Source organism: Salvia miltiorrhiza, chromosome 8 (assembly GCF_028751815.1).
Source record: "Salvia miltiorrhiza cultivar Shanhuang (shh) chromosome 8, IMPLAD_Smil_shh, whole genome shotgun sequence".
NCBI lineage: Eukaryota > Viridiplantae > Streptophyta > Magnoliopsida > Lamiales > Lamiaceae > Salvia > Salvia miltiorrhiza.
Window position 1 is genome coordinate 58,306,039 of NC_080394.1, and position 16,543 is coordinate 58,322,581.

Consider the following 16,543-nt stretch of genomic DNA (forward strand, 5'->3'; position numbering starts at 1 on the left):
ATAAAAAAAAAAACAAAAACAGCCAGCCAACAAAAGAGAAACGGTGCAAAAAAAAGGGAAATCAATTGGCACGTTTTCCAATTAAACAAAGTAGGCAGCAAAAGAAAAAAAAATGAAATAGCACCCAAAATTGCATGCCAACCGAGAATTTAGGGACCCACTTGTCATAAGAAACTGGGTGCAATCTTGCACCTGGTTTCTCGATTCTTTCCAAGAAACTGGTTTCCAAATTTCTCAATGGTAGTTCTTAATTTAAGAAAGTGGATAAATGAGCCGTTGGAGGCACCCTAATTACATTAAGGGGATCAAATATTCAAATCTAATTAATTTATTCTTACTATCTTCTAATTGTAATTGGCCATGAATTTGACCCTGTGTATCATGCAATTCTAAACTTATTATTTATTATTCTTCGTTGATTTTATCAGCGTAATTTGCAATGCTTAATTTCTTCACTTTTTATTTTCTTTTTTCTGTTGTTTGATTTTGACATAATCATTATTATGTCATAAGAAAAAATAAATTGCATTTTATCTTTTCGTAAATGCATTTTTATAAATTTTGATTTGCACTATGATTTATTACCGTAACTAACATTTTATTTCTTCGTCTTTTATTTTCTTTTTCTTTATTGGTTTTTGAGGAAAGTGCATTTCTCCATTCTACGTAAACAAATTTAAATCACATTCTATTCTTGTTTTTTTTTGTAAATGCATTTTTATAGATTTTAATTTGCACCAATTTTTTTTTTTTGTATATGCACTTTTATATTTGAAAGATAATTGAATTGCATTTTATGTTTTCGTACATGCACTTTTATACATTTTAATTTGCACATAATTTTTTTTCCAAGTGCATGCACTCTTATCTTTAAAAAAATGGATCCACTTTATCTTTTCGTACATGCGCTATATATTTTTTTAATGATATGAAGAATGATAGTTTAGACTGTATGAATAATTTACTGATATTAATTGTGTTTTGTTTTATGTGATGCAGATGACCTAAGATTTAGTGAAATTAGTGAAACTATGGATTTTAATAGCACCGGTAATCTTGAATCAAGGAGAGTTAATTGGTTTTTCAAATGAACCTTGGCCTTCAAGTAGTAATAAGTTCAATGCTATTGAAGTAGAAGGTTTGTAATTCATAATTTTTGGTTGTTTTTGTTTACTTATTTTTATACTTTGAAGTTTATAATTTTATATGTGCTGCTCTTTTAAGAATATTGGGATATTGGGGATGTTGTGGATGAATGTGAACATTGTTTTGCATATTTTTGGTATGAAGAAAGATTGGCGAAGATTGTTAAATCAACCAAACCGAAATATTCGTTGTGTTGCATGCATGGGAAAATTGAGCTTCCAAAAGCTACGTGTCCCCCGAAAGTATTATACGATCTTATTTTTGGAAATAATGCTAAAAGTAAGCATTATCTCCAAAATATTATATCTTATAATAATATGTTTGGATTTACTTCAATAGGTGGTAAAATTGATCACTCAGTAAATCAGGGTAATAGCCCTCCAATCTTTCGATTGCATGGACAAAATTATCATCTCATTGGTAGTTTGATGCCTATTGACGGTTGTGCTCCGAAGTTTGCGCAGTTGTATATCTATGACACAGATAATGAAATCCAAAATAAATTGCTTTCCGTGAGGTAATTTAATTTATATATAGATTTTTGTCGTTGTTAAATATTTATATATGATGCATATATACTATTTTTACAGGAAACTTGGAAATGTGAATGAATTACATACTGAAATTGTGCGGGATTTGCAAGGAATGCTTGATGAACAAAATGTGTTAGTGAAGTCATTTAGGATGGCTAAGGATCGAATAAGTGATCAAATTTCTCAAGATGTGAAATTGAGATTGATTAGTACAAGGGGGAAAGACGCTCGGACTTATAATTTGCCGTCTACGTCTGAAGTAGCTGCACTTATTGTTGGAGACATAGATGATTCAATGGGAAATAGAGATATTGTTCTTGAGTTGAAGAGTGGAGAATTGAAACGAATTAATGAGCTTCATCCATCATATCTTGCATTACAATATCCATTGTTGTTTCCTTATGGAGAAGATGGGTATAAATGTGACATTCCGTTTGCAAAAAGTGTTGAAGAAAGCAAATTTTGGCGGAAGAAAATCAGTGTCAAGGAATTTTTGGCTTATCGATTGCTTGAAAGACGGGGAGAATTTTCTATATTGTTCTATTGTCGACGTTTGTTTCAGCAGTTTGTGGTTGACAGTTATACAATGGTGGAAGCTGGTCGATTGAACTATATTCGTTATAAACAAAAGGATTTGCGATGTGATTTGTATAAAGGATTGACAGATGCTTTGATACGAGGTGAGAGAGATCCAGCGATGCATGGAAAAAGAGTGATTTTGCCGTCTTCTTTCGTTGGTGGTGCACGGTATATGATTCAAAATTACCAAGATGCTATGTCTATTTGTAGTTGGGCTGGATATCCGGATTTGTTTATCACATTTACTTGCAATCCTAAGTGGCCAGAGTTAGTTAGATATCTTGATGGGAAAGGGCTAAAGCCAGAGGATCGGCCTGATATAATTTCTCGTGTTTTCAAGATCAAGTTAGACAATCTAATTCGTTGTCTTCGCAATGATCGAGTATTTGGTGTCGTTAGAGCAGGTATGTATATAAAGCATTTTCTTTGTGCACGAGTTACATTAATTTAATACAATTTCTAAGAAGATTTTTTTTTTCTTTAGTTGTTTACACGATAGATTTTCAAAAGCGGGGGCTGCCACATGCGCATATTTTGTTATTTATGGCAAAAGAGTCGAAATATCCTGATGCTGAACATATAGATAAAATCATTTCAATTGAAATTCCAGATCTTATCAATGACGCTCGATATTATGAAGCTGTGAAAGAATTCATGGTTCATGGTCCATGTGGTGTACTAAGACTTTCATCTCCATGTATGTTGAAAGGTCGTTGTACAAAATATTTTCCAAAGAAATATGTTGAAGCAACAACTGTTGATGATGATGGATATCCTGTGTATAGAAGACGGAATAATGGACGCGTTGTACTGAAGAATGGTATATCATTGGACAATAGATATGTTGTTCCTCACAATCGTGGTTTGCTTTTGAAGTATGGTGGTCATATTAACGTAGAATGGTGTAATCAATCACGATCAATAAAGTATTTGTTCAAGTATATTAACAAAGGCAATGATCGTGTTACTGCATCATTTTACAATTCAAGCCAAGAAACTGATGATAGCAGGAGTGTAGATGAAGTGATTCAGTACTGTGATTGTAGATACATCTCACCGTGTGAGGCTGCTTGGAGAGTATTTGGATTTGAAATTCAATATAAAAAACCTGTTGTGGAGAGATTGAGTTACCATTTGCCTGATGAGCATAATGTTATATTTTCAGAGTCAGACCGGATGGAAGATGTTTTGAACAGAGAAAGTATTCATTAAAGTATGTTCTTAGGTTGGTTTGAAGCGAACAAGATATATGCAGAAGCTAAGGAGCTTACATATTCTGAATTTCCAATGAAATTTGTTTGAAAAATTACAGAAGGTCGAAGGAGATGGGAACCAAGGAAACAGGGAATGTGTATTGGTAGATTGTATTATGTGCCTCCAGGTTCCGGTGAAACGTTCTACTTGAGATGTTTGTTGAATATTGTCCGTGGTGCGACTTCTTATGAGGATATTAGATGTGTGAACGGTGTACAATATTCAACATTTCGTGAGGCTTGCTATGTTTTGGGTTTGTTACAAGATGATAAGGAATATATTGATGCAATTGTTGAAGCAAGTAATTGGGCTTCTGGTGCAGCTTTGAGAAGGTTATTTGTGACGCTATTGACTTCAAGTTCGATGAGTCGGCCTGAACAAGTGTGGGGCAATACTTGGAATTTATTAGGCGATGATATCTTATATCAACGGAGATTGGTATTACGAAATCCGGGTATGTTTTTACATTGTTTTATTATTAGTTAAAGTACTTTTGTTGTGTTAAAGTACTTCTATATATATATATATATATATATATATATATATATATATATATATATAGGGTGTGGTTCTAGAGAGAACTACATTATTTGTGATAACGGGAGAACCATCAAATCTAATGCATTCAGTGTAAAAATTAATGCATCCGCTGTTAAAATTAATGCACTCAAAAAAATAAAAAAAAATGCTCCCTTCAGTATTCGAACCCAGGATCTGCATTCATCCAACAAGATGATGCATCCACCGTAGATCTTGATGATCGAATGGCTGAAAATGGTTCTCCTGTCTTCTTTTATTTATGGTTCTTTCCTGAACCTCTCCCTATATATATATATATATAGGAATGGGATCATATAGATCCCAATGCTTATAATAGATCCCTAGATCCAAATCTTGACCACACATTTATGATATGTGGCGCATCAAGATGGTGACACGTGGCAAGGATTCCAAGGCAAAATCTGGAGGGGTAAAATTGGAATGTAATTTTCGGATTTAATAATTAAAAAAAATATATATTTTTTTAGATTTTCTCAAAATAGATATATTTTAGATGCATATAGTTTCACACAAAGATGCATAAAGTTTTCACATGAAATGCATAACTTTGAACAGAAAAATGCATTTAATTTTTTCAGTTTTGGTATTTTCACCACCCCACCCCATACCACCCCCCAATCCAGCCCACACCACCCCCCAACCCTCCCCATTACCACCCCCCCAAAAATAGGCATGTTTCACATGCATATAAAATCAAACAAAAATGCATAAAGTTTTCACATAAAATGCATTAAACTATACAAAAAATGCATTTCATTTTAATAAATCTGGTAGTTTCGCCACCCCACCCCAGCCCCTGCCCCCTGCCTCCCCACCCCACCCCCACCCCCCCCCCCCAAAATTTTTTTTTTTTTTTTCAAAAACTGATTTTCTAATTGCTGGCCCACCCCCACCCCCACCCCCCCACCCCCCCCAAATTTTTTTTTTCAAAAACTGATTTTCTAATTGCTGGCCCACCCCCACCCCCCACCGACCCACCCCCACCCCCACCCCCACCCCCCCCACCCCCCCCAAAAATTTTTTTTATTTTTTTATTTTTTTAAAAACTGATTTTCAAAAAAAAAAAAATTTTTTTTGGAGGGGTGGGGGGTGGGTGGGTGGGTGGGGGTAGGGGTGGGTCAGTGGTCAGAAAATCAGTTTTTAAAAAAATAAAAAATTTTTTTTTTTTGGGGGGGGTGGGTGGGGGGGGTGGGGGGGGGTAGGGGGTGGGTGGGGGGGGGGTTCTGGGGTGGGGTGGGGTTCTGGGGTGTGGGGGGGTGGGGGGTGGGGTGAAATCTTATGCATATTTATATGAAACTTTATGCATTTTTATATGAAAGTTCATGCATTCTCGTATGAAACTTTATGCGTCTAAAATATACCTATTTTGAGAAAATATAATTTTTTTTTTTGAATTTCGAAAATTACATTCCAATTTTACCCCTCTCCAGATTTTGCCTTGAAATGCCTTGCCACGTGTCACCATCTTGATGCACCACATGTCATAAATGTGTGGTCTAGATTTGGATCTACGGATCTATTATAAGCATAGGGATCCACCGGAACCCAACCCTATATATATATATATATATATATATATATATATATATATATATATATATATATAGTATCCATGGAGAATCCATATATCTTTAAGAATAAAGAATAAATCTAATCCACTCTATCATAAGTAATCGGACGGTTCCCAATCAATTTTGACTTAATAATAAATGGTCATAAATAGTTTTATTCGGTAACTTCCATTCTAATGAACTAATCCTATCTCTAATTTTGCTCCGAATTCAACGCATTCCATATCCTCAAAGATCTAACCACCAAATGTGACTAATAGTAATATATGCATTATATTAATATATACATTTTGTTTTCCAACGTATTCCATAACCTCTAACATTAATATATACGTTTCTTTTTTCCAAAAGCATATTCGATTATTTTTGTTCACTTATTCATAATATGTTCATACATAAAAATATGTAATATATTAATTTAATTTAATTTAATCGAAATTTATTGTGTGATATTCATTACTGAATAATAGTTATTTAAATCTTATTCATAACTAAAAAATAGTTATTCGAAATGTACACTAAATTGTTAGTGATATTTAATGATATTCAATTACATTTGTTCATTTATTCATTATTTTCATTTTTTTTAGAGGGAAAACGTACGAATTTATTACTCAATGTCAAGACGTACAATATCCCTAAGCCAATGTGGATAATCATGCGTCCACTGGCAACAACAATCAATCAAACGCGCATACTGCGCTAAACTATGGGCGGCTTTATTCGCCGATCTAAACATATGAAAAACTCCAACAAGAATGCTATCCCGAGCCTTAACGATAATCTCAAGAATATCTGCCGGTAAAAATTCAGCCTCCTCCTCCGGATTTGCCATAACTCTCGCTGCCAACATAGAATCAGTAAAAATGCATATCGGATTAAAATCACACTCCACACACAACACAATACCCTCCACCACCGCCATAACTTCCGCTATCATAGTGTTCCTCGAAGGTTGGGTTTTCTTAGACATCGCAGCACATATTTTCCCCGTCTCATCACGGATAATCACCCTCACACCAAAAGCTCCCGATGCTTCATCAAAGAGTACATCGACATCCACTCTGAACACACCTCTTTTTGGCCTCTTCCACTCCTTATCCCCCAAAGATAACCCCATCACCGTAGTCATCGCGAAAGCCGGTTTAGCACTTTGAAAACTTTCCCATAATGCCATGCAATCCTCCACCGAAGGCGCATTGAACGAGTCTCCCTCACCATGTTGAAACTTACAATTTTCCGCCCAAATCTTCCACACCATAATCACCCATAACTCATACTCCTCCTTACTGAAAGTCGCCTGGACAGCTCCAGCCACCTCCATCAATTCTAATCCCCTCGCTTTCTGCAAAGTAGCCCAGAATGGGCTCCCCTTCCACGACCGCCGCACCTCTGAACAGTACAGCAGGATGTGCTCTGTTGTATCCCCGCCGCTTCCGCAGCTAAGGCAATTACCTTCAACCGGGACGTGATGTCTCATAAGGTTATGCTGCGTCGGTATCAAGTTCATGCAAGCTCGCCACATGAAGACCCTCGCTTTAGGCGGAATAGACAAACCCCAAACATGCTTACTCCACCACTTCATCTCTCTATTGCTAGTTGAGGGATGTTGATTATAAAAACCAATTGCAAGAAGGTACGCGGATTTAACCGAAAAATTACCTTTAGGTTCGAAACGCCATGCAATCTCATCAACTTCGCCATGTTCGGCAATCGGCGTGAGAAGAACCCGATCCACATCAGGAGGCCAAAGGATTTGATCGAGCAGATGTTTATTCCATTTCCTCTCTTCATCGTCAAATAACGCCGTGACTTTCATCTCCCCCAGTAGATCATTTCCACCTTTCCCAATCAAACGGCCCTCATTGCCATTCTTAACCCAAGAATCTTGAAACACACGTATATTCTCTCCATTGCCAACCTTCCAAAATTTACCTCGGTCGACAAGATCCCTACTCCAAACAAGGGATCGCCAAATAAACGAAGCCCCCACCCTCACCGGCGCCTCCATAATATCCATATTTCTATAATATCGGCATTTGAAAACTTTAGCCACAAGCGAGTCCGGGTTCCGAATTAGACGCCACAACTGTTTAGCAAGAAGGGCTGTATTAAAATTCTGTAAATCCCGGAACCCCATTCCTCCCCATTCCTTAGGCTGACACAAGGAGCTCCAACGCTTCCAATGCAGCTTTCGCTTATTATCATTGTCTCCCCACCAAAAGCCCGCGCACATCCTATTGATATCTTCGCAGATAGAATCAGGCAGCTTGAAACACTGCATAGCATACGTTGGTATTGCCTGGATAACCGCTTTAATCAACACTTCTCTACCTCCTCCTGAGAACTCCCGTTGTCCCCAACTGAGGAGTTTTTTTTGGACTTTCTCGATCAAGTAGCTGAACTGAAGCCTTTTTTGTCGGAGTGAAAACGCAGGCAGCCCTAAATACTTTTGAATACCATTGCCCTCCTGTACACCAAGACACTCAAGAACCGAGTTCTGATGTCGGCGCTGAGTATTCGGGCTGAAAGAAGCCGAAGACTTCTCAAAGCTAATCCTCTGCCCCGACGCCATTTCATAATCATGGAGAATCTGTTTGATAGCAGCAGCCTCAGCTCGCTCGGCCTTAAAGAAAATCAGCGAATCATCTGCAAAAAATAGATGCGTAATAGACACCTCCCTAGGGATGATCGGAACACCATGAATATTGCCTTGTTGCGACGCCGAGTGGAACAACGAGGAAAGGCCTTGCGCACAAAGCACAAAGAGGAAAGGTGAAAGAGGGTCACCTTGTCTAATGCCTCTGGTCGGCTTCAAGTTTCCATAAACACCTCTGTTCAGAAGAAAACTAAAAGAAACCGATCGGACACACTGCATGATCAGACGTTGCATCCTGTCCAGAAACCTCATTTGTCGAAGAACAGCCGCCAAGTAATCCCACTCCACACGGTCATACGCTTTGCTCATATCCAACTTCAAGGCCACCGTACCATTCTTTCCCTGTCTCCGACTACGAATCCAATGCTGACATTCAAAGCTAATAAGGATATTATCTGTAATCTGACGCCCCTTAATAAACGCGCTTTGATTTTGATCCACCAACCTTCCTAAGATCCCTCGCAGCCGATTAACAATAACTTTTGAGACAATCTTATACCCAGTATTGCACATACTAATCGGGCGAAAATCCGCCACCACCTCCGGCTTCGCTTTCTTGGGTATAAGGCTGATCAAAGTTTTGTTCCATTCACCAAACTCCACACCCCTATTGAGCACATCGAGAACTGATATCGTAATGAAACTTCCCATTGCAGGCCAAAATCGTTGAAAGAAACGAGCATTAAACCCGTCCGGCCCCGGTGCTTTGGAAGGATGCATGTCGAAAACAGCTTTCTTAACCTCCTCTTCCGTGAATGGCCGCTCAAGCATATTAAAATCATCATCAGTTAACTTCTCCTCAATAGTGCTAACCACACGCATCATATCCTCCGCTGACGGTCTGTTAGAAGTAAACATTTTCTCAAAATATCCGTTAATCACTTGAGCAATCTCCCTTTCTTCTTCCCTCCAATCCCCATTATCATCACGGAGTCGAGAAATCCCGTCCTTCTTCCTGCGTTTTGATGCTTGAATATGAAACGCCTTAGTATTCCTATCCCCATTAGCGAGCCAATTCACACGCGCCTGTTGCTTCCAGTGACATGCCTCCTCTTCAACAGCAAGCTCAATTTCTTTAGTGAGCTCCAAAAGCTGCGCCTCTGAAGTTTTAGAATCCACATTGCTAAGCATCTCCCTCCTACTTTCTCGTAGCTTCTTGATTCTTTTGGAAAGATTTCCAAACTTCTCTTTAGACCACTTTATCAAAAAAGTCTCGCACTTGTGAAGTTTGCTCGGCAGATCGTCCTCAAAATGTAGTGCGGACCATTCGCATAAAAAATCAGGCACAAACGTCCGTTCCATGAACCATTTATCCTCACAATGAAACCTACCCTGCCCTTTAAAAGCGACATGTGCCCTTTCCACCTCAAACTGGCAACCAATCGGTCTATGATCCGAGCCATAAAAATCATAGGCCTTTGTAGCCATATAAGGAAAATTATCCTTCCACCCCCTATTGGCGACATATCTGTCCAATCTCTCAAAAATAATATCACCCCGTCGCTTATTGCACCAGGTAAACTCTAAATTCGGTGGCTCTAACTCCGACAAACCACTGTAAACAAGAGCTTCTTGGAACTCTCTCATCTGCCGTGGAGTTCTGCCTTGTCCTCCTTGTTTCTCCGAATCCGCCAAAATTTCATTAAAATCCCCAGCTACCAGCCAAGGCAACCCATTAAAACTCACATTATTACTTAACCTCTTAAGAAGATTCCAAGAAAAACGTCGCTGTTCAGTTACAGGATTCCCATAAAACCCAGTGAAACGAAAACGTGGCCCCACACCACTAATCATACAGTCAACATGTCCAACAGAATAAGATAAAACCTGGACGTCCACCGGGTGTTTCCACATAAGAATCAGGCTTCCACTCTTCCCTTGCGCATCCACAACAAACACTCCATCAAAACCGAACATCGCTTTCCAATGTGTGCATTTCGAGCTCACAAGTCTTGTCTCGCACAAGAAAACAAGACTTGGGGAAGATTCGGCGATAAGACACCGAAATTCATGGATCGCACGGGAACTTCCCAAACCCCGTGCATTCCAACTCAGCCAACACATTGGGCTCGGCGGGGCTGCTTGGCAGCCTCCGCCGTTATTGCCAACATTTGATCGGAACCATTCTCGACGCGATTAATTTTTGAAGCTGGGGTCTCAAGTTCCGTGCCATCACTCGGACCCTCTTTTCTTTTTTTCCCCGAGATCTCCACCACCTCCCGACCACCATTCCCATCCTCCTCCTCCGACCCCTCCACTCTTTGTAAACCCTCCCTCGAGAACTGCATCTCACTCCCTCTCCCACCTCTTCCTCGCCCTCCAAACACCTCATTCCCCCTCTAGCTCTTCGCTTCCACCCTCCTTCTTTACCCTTCCCCCCCAACACTCTTCTCCTTAACAGTTGTCACCTCCCCCCTCTTCCCACTTTCTCTCACCAGTTCAGCACCTCCCTCTTTCCCCTCGCCCTTCCTCGTTTCTCTCTGCGTCCCCAACCCCCGATTCACAACAGAACTCTCCGTTTCCACAGCCACGTTATCCCTCCTCCCACCCCCAACTACACCTTCCAGAATTCCCTCCTTATCCTTCCCGCAATTCACGTCAACCGATCTCGAAGAAGCACTTTTCAAATTTTTTGTCACCCCATGTTCTGAAGATCCACTCGTTTCAGTCGGTTTTGGGGCCTTAGAGGGCCCATCCTTGCGTTGCACAGTTCCCGTAACCAGTTTCCTCCTCACCTCTTTAGGTTTAGCTGCCATTAGCCACGTTCCAAACTTGAACTCAGTACTCTTATCCACCGTTTTGTCCTCACAAAAACGAACAAGGTGTCCAATCCTGCCACAGCCAAAGCAAAAATTGGGAAGTTTCTCATAAAGCAATAGCACGATTTCTCCCTCCATCTATCCATCAGGCAGAATGCGCACACATCTCTTAAGCGGATTATTCAATTGCCATCTAACACGGACACGTGCAAATCGACCCATGCAAAGACCACCCACTCCCATATCGATTTCTTCCACGATCCCTATCTGTTCTCCAATACGCCGGACCACATCCGGATGCATACATGCAATTGGCAGATTGTGACATTGCACCCATCCCGTAAACTCATAAAAAAGAACATCTGTCGGACTTTGGAATCCCTCCAACTCCTTAAACAATAATAAATCTTGGAACAAATGCCAAGGACCCCCAAGCAACGCATACTTCTTATCCAAGGCCGAAGCAAAAAGCGCCACGAATATATTCGCCCCCACAATTTCAATTTCTACCCGTTGTTTTGCCTGGAGGATATTTGGTAAGTGCGTCGCAATTAAATCCTGACTTATCTGATGCCCTGTAAAGACCTTCCCCACCAAGCAAAGTTTGGAGTTCTGCTTCAAGCTCTCCATCAGGTTTTGCGTCAAAGTCACCGTACTCGCGTCCGCCTCCTCTTCCAACTTCAGTTTATCCACCAGTCTTCCGTATCTCCTCCTGCTCCATAATCCCAACAGCCACCCACACCCTCAGGCTACCCCGTCGAACGGGAAAGAAACACGCCTCCGGGGGCGGAAACCCTAGTCTCTCAAAACCCTAGAAAAACCCTAGAGCGTTGGAGAAAAAAAATCATTATTTTCATTTTTTATTCATTAAATAAAAGTGAAGTAGTTTAATGAAAAAAATATTATATTACATAAATCATGATATGAAACATATATATCTTTCAAATATGTATAATCTTTGAAATTAAAATACGAAAAAATAAATAAAAAAATAAGTACCGAACTAAGGATATTAATTTAATATACCAAATTTAACAAGATTTGGTCAACTATTAATAAGGTAAGGACGGTTATGATTAAAAAGAAATTGCCAACTTAACATTTACTATAATTTCTGAATTAATTAATACAAATTACCTAAACCATCCGATATGCTATATCTAAGGGTGTTTATTAATTCTCTATTCTTAAAAATATATGGATTCTCCATGGATTCATTCTCTCTCTCTCTCTCTATCTATCTCTCTCTCTCTCTCTCTCTCTCTCTATATATATATATATATATATATATATATATATATATATAAGAATAGAAAGAATTCATTTTTTTTGGCACATAGAAAATACGCGATATGTAGCTCATAAATGTCTACTGCCTTTCCCAACTTCTTCACAAAAAGGATATTGAATAATTAAAGTATCGAAAAATAATAGTGGAGTAATTAAACTATTGAAAAATAATGCAATAGCTTAAAAATAATTCAATTGTTTGAAATATTGAATGAGAATTGAATAATGTAAAAGTCAAAAGTAAGTTCCTGTATTAATTAGAAATAAGCATATACATGGTGAATATAAACAAATAAATTATAATTGTTTAGTATTATTCATGAAATTTAGTAGCATATACAATGTATTTGATATGGATCTAATATATGAAAATAAATCAGTATTTTTGTATTAATTACGTAATATGTTGTATGCATGTTTAGAAATAGGGAATGACTAAAATAAGAGCATTTTATTAAGATATAAAATAAGAATCATTTTCAGCCCTTAGATCATCAAGATCTACGGTTGATTCGTAATCCTCTTGGATGGATTTATTGTCCTGAGTTCGAATCCCAAAGGTAGCAAAAATTTATTTTTCACAATTCGTACCTTTATACAGCGAATTCATACGTGTTCTACATAAAATTCATACATTAAAAATTGCTCTTATTTCTTATTTTAAGATGTGTTCTCACGGTAGCCCACCCCTTAGAAATAAATCATTAAGTTTATATTAATTATCTAATATTATTAAATATAATATTGTATTTATATTGATATCTGAAATACATCTTTATTTTTGTATTAATTAACTAATTTTTTCTTTACTGATTTTTGTAGATTTGAAGTTAACAGATGTTGAAATTCAAAATTTCACGTTGGCTGAGATTGAAAAGTTATTGGTTGATCTTGGTAGGAGTTTACGTGATTTTGAAACAATGCCATTTCCATCTTTGGAGTTTTTGGATATGTGCACTGAAAGATTGATATATGATGAATTGGCCTATGATCGTGAACAGTTAGCAAGAGATCATTTGGACTATCTTGAGAAATTTACCGATGAGCAGCGCGTAGTTTACAATACAATTATGACGTCAGTGGAATCAGTAATTGGTGGGTTCTTTTTCGTGTATGGATATGGAGGAACTGGAAAAACTTTTATATGGAACTCATTGTCTGCTGCGATTCGTTCAAAGGGTGAAATTGTTTTGAATGTAGCATCAAGTGGAATTGCTTCATTGTTATTGCCTGGTGGAAGAACAACTCATTCACGTTTCAAGATTCCTCTTATTGTTAATGAGGATTCTATGTGTAATATAAAACAAGGAAGTCCATTGGAGGAGTTAATTTTGAGGAGTAAGCTTATTATATGGGATGAAGCTCCTATGGTCCACAGGTACTGTTTTGAAGCTTTAGATAGAAGTCTTCGTGATATAATGCGAGTGAGTGATGAATCAAGATTACATGTGCCATTTGGTGGTAAAACTGTTGTATTGGGTGGTGATTTTCGACAAATATTACCTGTTATTCCTAAAGGTAATAGACAAGATATAGTTAATGCAACGATAAATTCATCATACCTGTGGAGTAGTTGCAAACTGATGAGGTTGACAAAGAATTTGCGTCTAAGACAAGTGTCTGAAGATAAGGCGGTTGAATTGAAAGAATTTTCAAATTGGATTGCTAATGTTGGAGATGGATTAGTTGGGAGTTGTGGTGATGGTGTTTCTTTGGTTAGTTTACCTGATGATATTGTGATTAAGAGCTCTGGTGATTCGTTAGCAACTATTGTGTCTGGCACATATCCGTTGTTTCATAGTGATAATGATGATTTGTCTTACTTGGATAATAGGGCAATACTCGCTCCTACTTTGGATGTAGTTCATTCTATTAATGAATACATGATTAATTTGAGGGCTGGAGATGGTAAAATGTACTTTAGCTCAAAGAGTTCTTGCATATCTGATTCGAGTAGTAGTTTGGTTGATGATATTCACACGCCTGAGTTTTTGAATAGTTTGAAGTGTTCTGGTTTGCCGAATCATGAATTGTTCTTGAAAGTGGGGACTCCAGTGATGCTATTGAGAAATATTGATCATCATAATGGGTTGTGTAATGGCACTCGACTTGTGATTACAAAGTTGGGTTCTTATGTGTTGGAGGCAAAGTTACTAAGTGGTCATAATGTTGGTCAATTTGTTTTGATCCCTAGGCTCAGCATGATACCTTCTGATATAAGATTGCCTTTCAAATTTCAAAGACGACAATTTCCATTGGTTGTTTCATATGCAATGACCATCAATAAAAGTCAAGGGCAATCATTAGCGCATGTGGGCTTGTATTTGAAGAAACCGGTCTTTAGCCATGGTCAACTTTATGTTGCTATTTCAAGAGTAACAAGTCGAGAAGGTTTGAAAATATTGGTATGTGGTGATGGTGATGAAGAATGTAGTAGTACTGATAATGTGGTTTATAGAGAAGTTTTTTGAAATGTGTAATTTATATTATAGTACTGTTTTTAATAGATTAGAATATGGAAATGTGTAATTTATATTATAGTACTGTTTTTAGACAATGAATTACTTCTTTAGCTTGGTGGAAATGATGCAGTAGAGCAATGGTGAAGAAGTTGAAGAACACTGTGTTCCATGTGTCGCTAGAAGAAGTTTTTTTTTTTTTCCAAAGATGAAGGGAATACTATAAAAGCATAAATGATACAAGACTGAGGGATTAATTATCACCTCACAACTTTTCTACACTTATTATCAATTCCCTACTCTATCAACTATGTACAGAAAAGCAAATACACACACACGCAAACCACAAAAACAATAGCCCTATCATGTCCCATTTCTTTGCAAAAGCCACAATTTCAGATGCAAGGCCATGCTAAGGTACACCTTCTTTTCCAAGCCTCCAATGTGTCATAGTGAGTTCAACTACTCTTGTATGCAACCAACAACACTCCACCCTCAAAGTACCAGCCAACAAAAATATTCATTCTTTTCCTTTTTTTCTCTAACACTCCGTTGTGGATGTGAGAGTTTCTTCCAACTCCAATCTGGACTTCGAAGAGGTAAATAGTCTTGGCTTAAGTTTTCTTCATTCTTCCATAATTCCTCCTGCATATTAAAGCAACGAATCTTATTTCAGTTTCTATCCACTGAAATCAAAAGCAAAGCAGAAACCAAGCAACAGAACAATCGAGGTAATTACTATCTCAAGTTACTCCTCATGTTACATGTTCCACACCATTAGGCATGCTTCAGTTTAGAGATGCACAGTCTAGCAAACCAACAAACTTCATTCTTATGAATTATAGATTTACCAAAGCTCACTTAGGGGGGTGTATTCATTGTGGATTTCCACAGACTTAAAAAAGTCCATGGAATTTAAATTCCATGGAATTCACATAGATTCCAGATGACTTTCAAAGATTTCGTGGTTGGATTTCACCCTGATTTTCACTGATTTTCGAATACTTTACGGGATAATTTTGGAATTGAATTCCATGAAACCAACGCCCGCTGAGTCCCAGCACCGCTGGAAACCCAGCGACCGCTGGATTCCAGCGAGCTACAAAAAAACCAAGCCTTTAACATAGAAATTCTCAAAGAAAAGAAAGAAATTCCAGCGACCGCTGGTCTTTCACATAGTAAATTAATAATTCCCTCACTTGCACCAAAGATAAAATGGCACAACATAAGCATTTTAAAGTCCATCGTGCATCAGACTGACCTCTTGGTTTTGAGCCTTTTCATGAATTGTCGGTTTAGCATCATCGTCATCCACATTGGAAGTGGCCAAACTCCTCTGTTCTTCAAGTGGAGCAATGATCTTCTTTTCAACTGGAATGGTTGCATTTTCTTCCAATCTGTCTTCGTTAGGTATATCAAGGTCCGCCAGTCTGTCTCTCGGCCTGATGTTTCGCTCGACGCCATGACTGTTGTCATTTGAAATCATAGATCTGCCACCAAACAATACATGTAAATATATAAAACCTGATCAATACCATCACATATTAGAGGATGGAGATACAAACAAAATAGATAAAATAGGGGTGGTCTACACACTTTTTTGAAATTTCAAGCTTTCGTTTCCGAATTTTCTCCAGAATTGATGATATAGGCTTGTGCACCACTGGTATAGGTTTAAACGACGCATCTCCCGTTTCTAGCTAGCAAAACCATGACCAGAAACACTATCAAT

At 38.1% G+C, this 16,543-nt stretch overlaps 1 pseudogene; it reads left to right on the forward strand.

The window, feature by feature from the left end:
- Positions 1–1,698: 1,698 nt before the first annotated feature.
- Positions 1,699–14,832, forward strand: LOC130999593 (uncharacterized; annotated as a pseudogene).
- Positions 14,833–16,543: the final 1,711 nt, after the last annotated feature.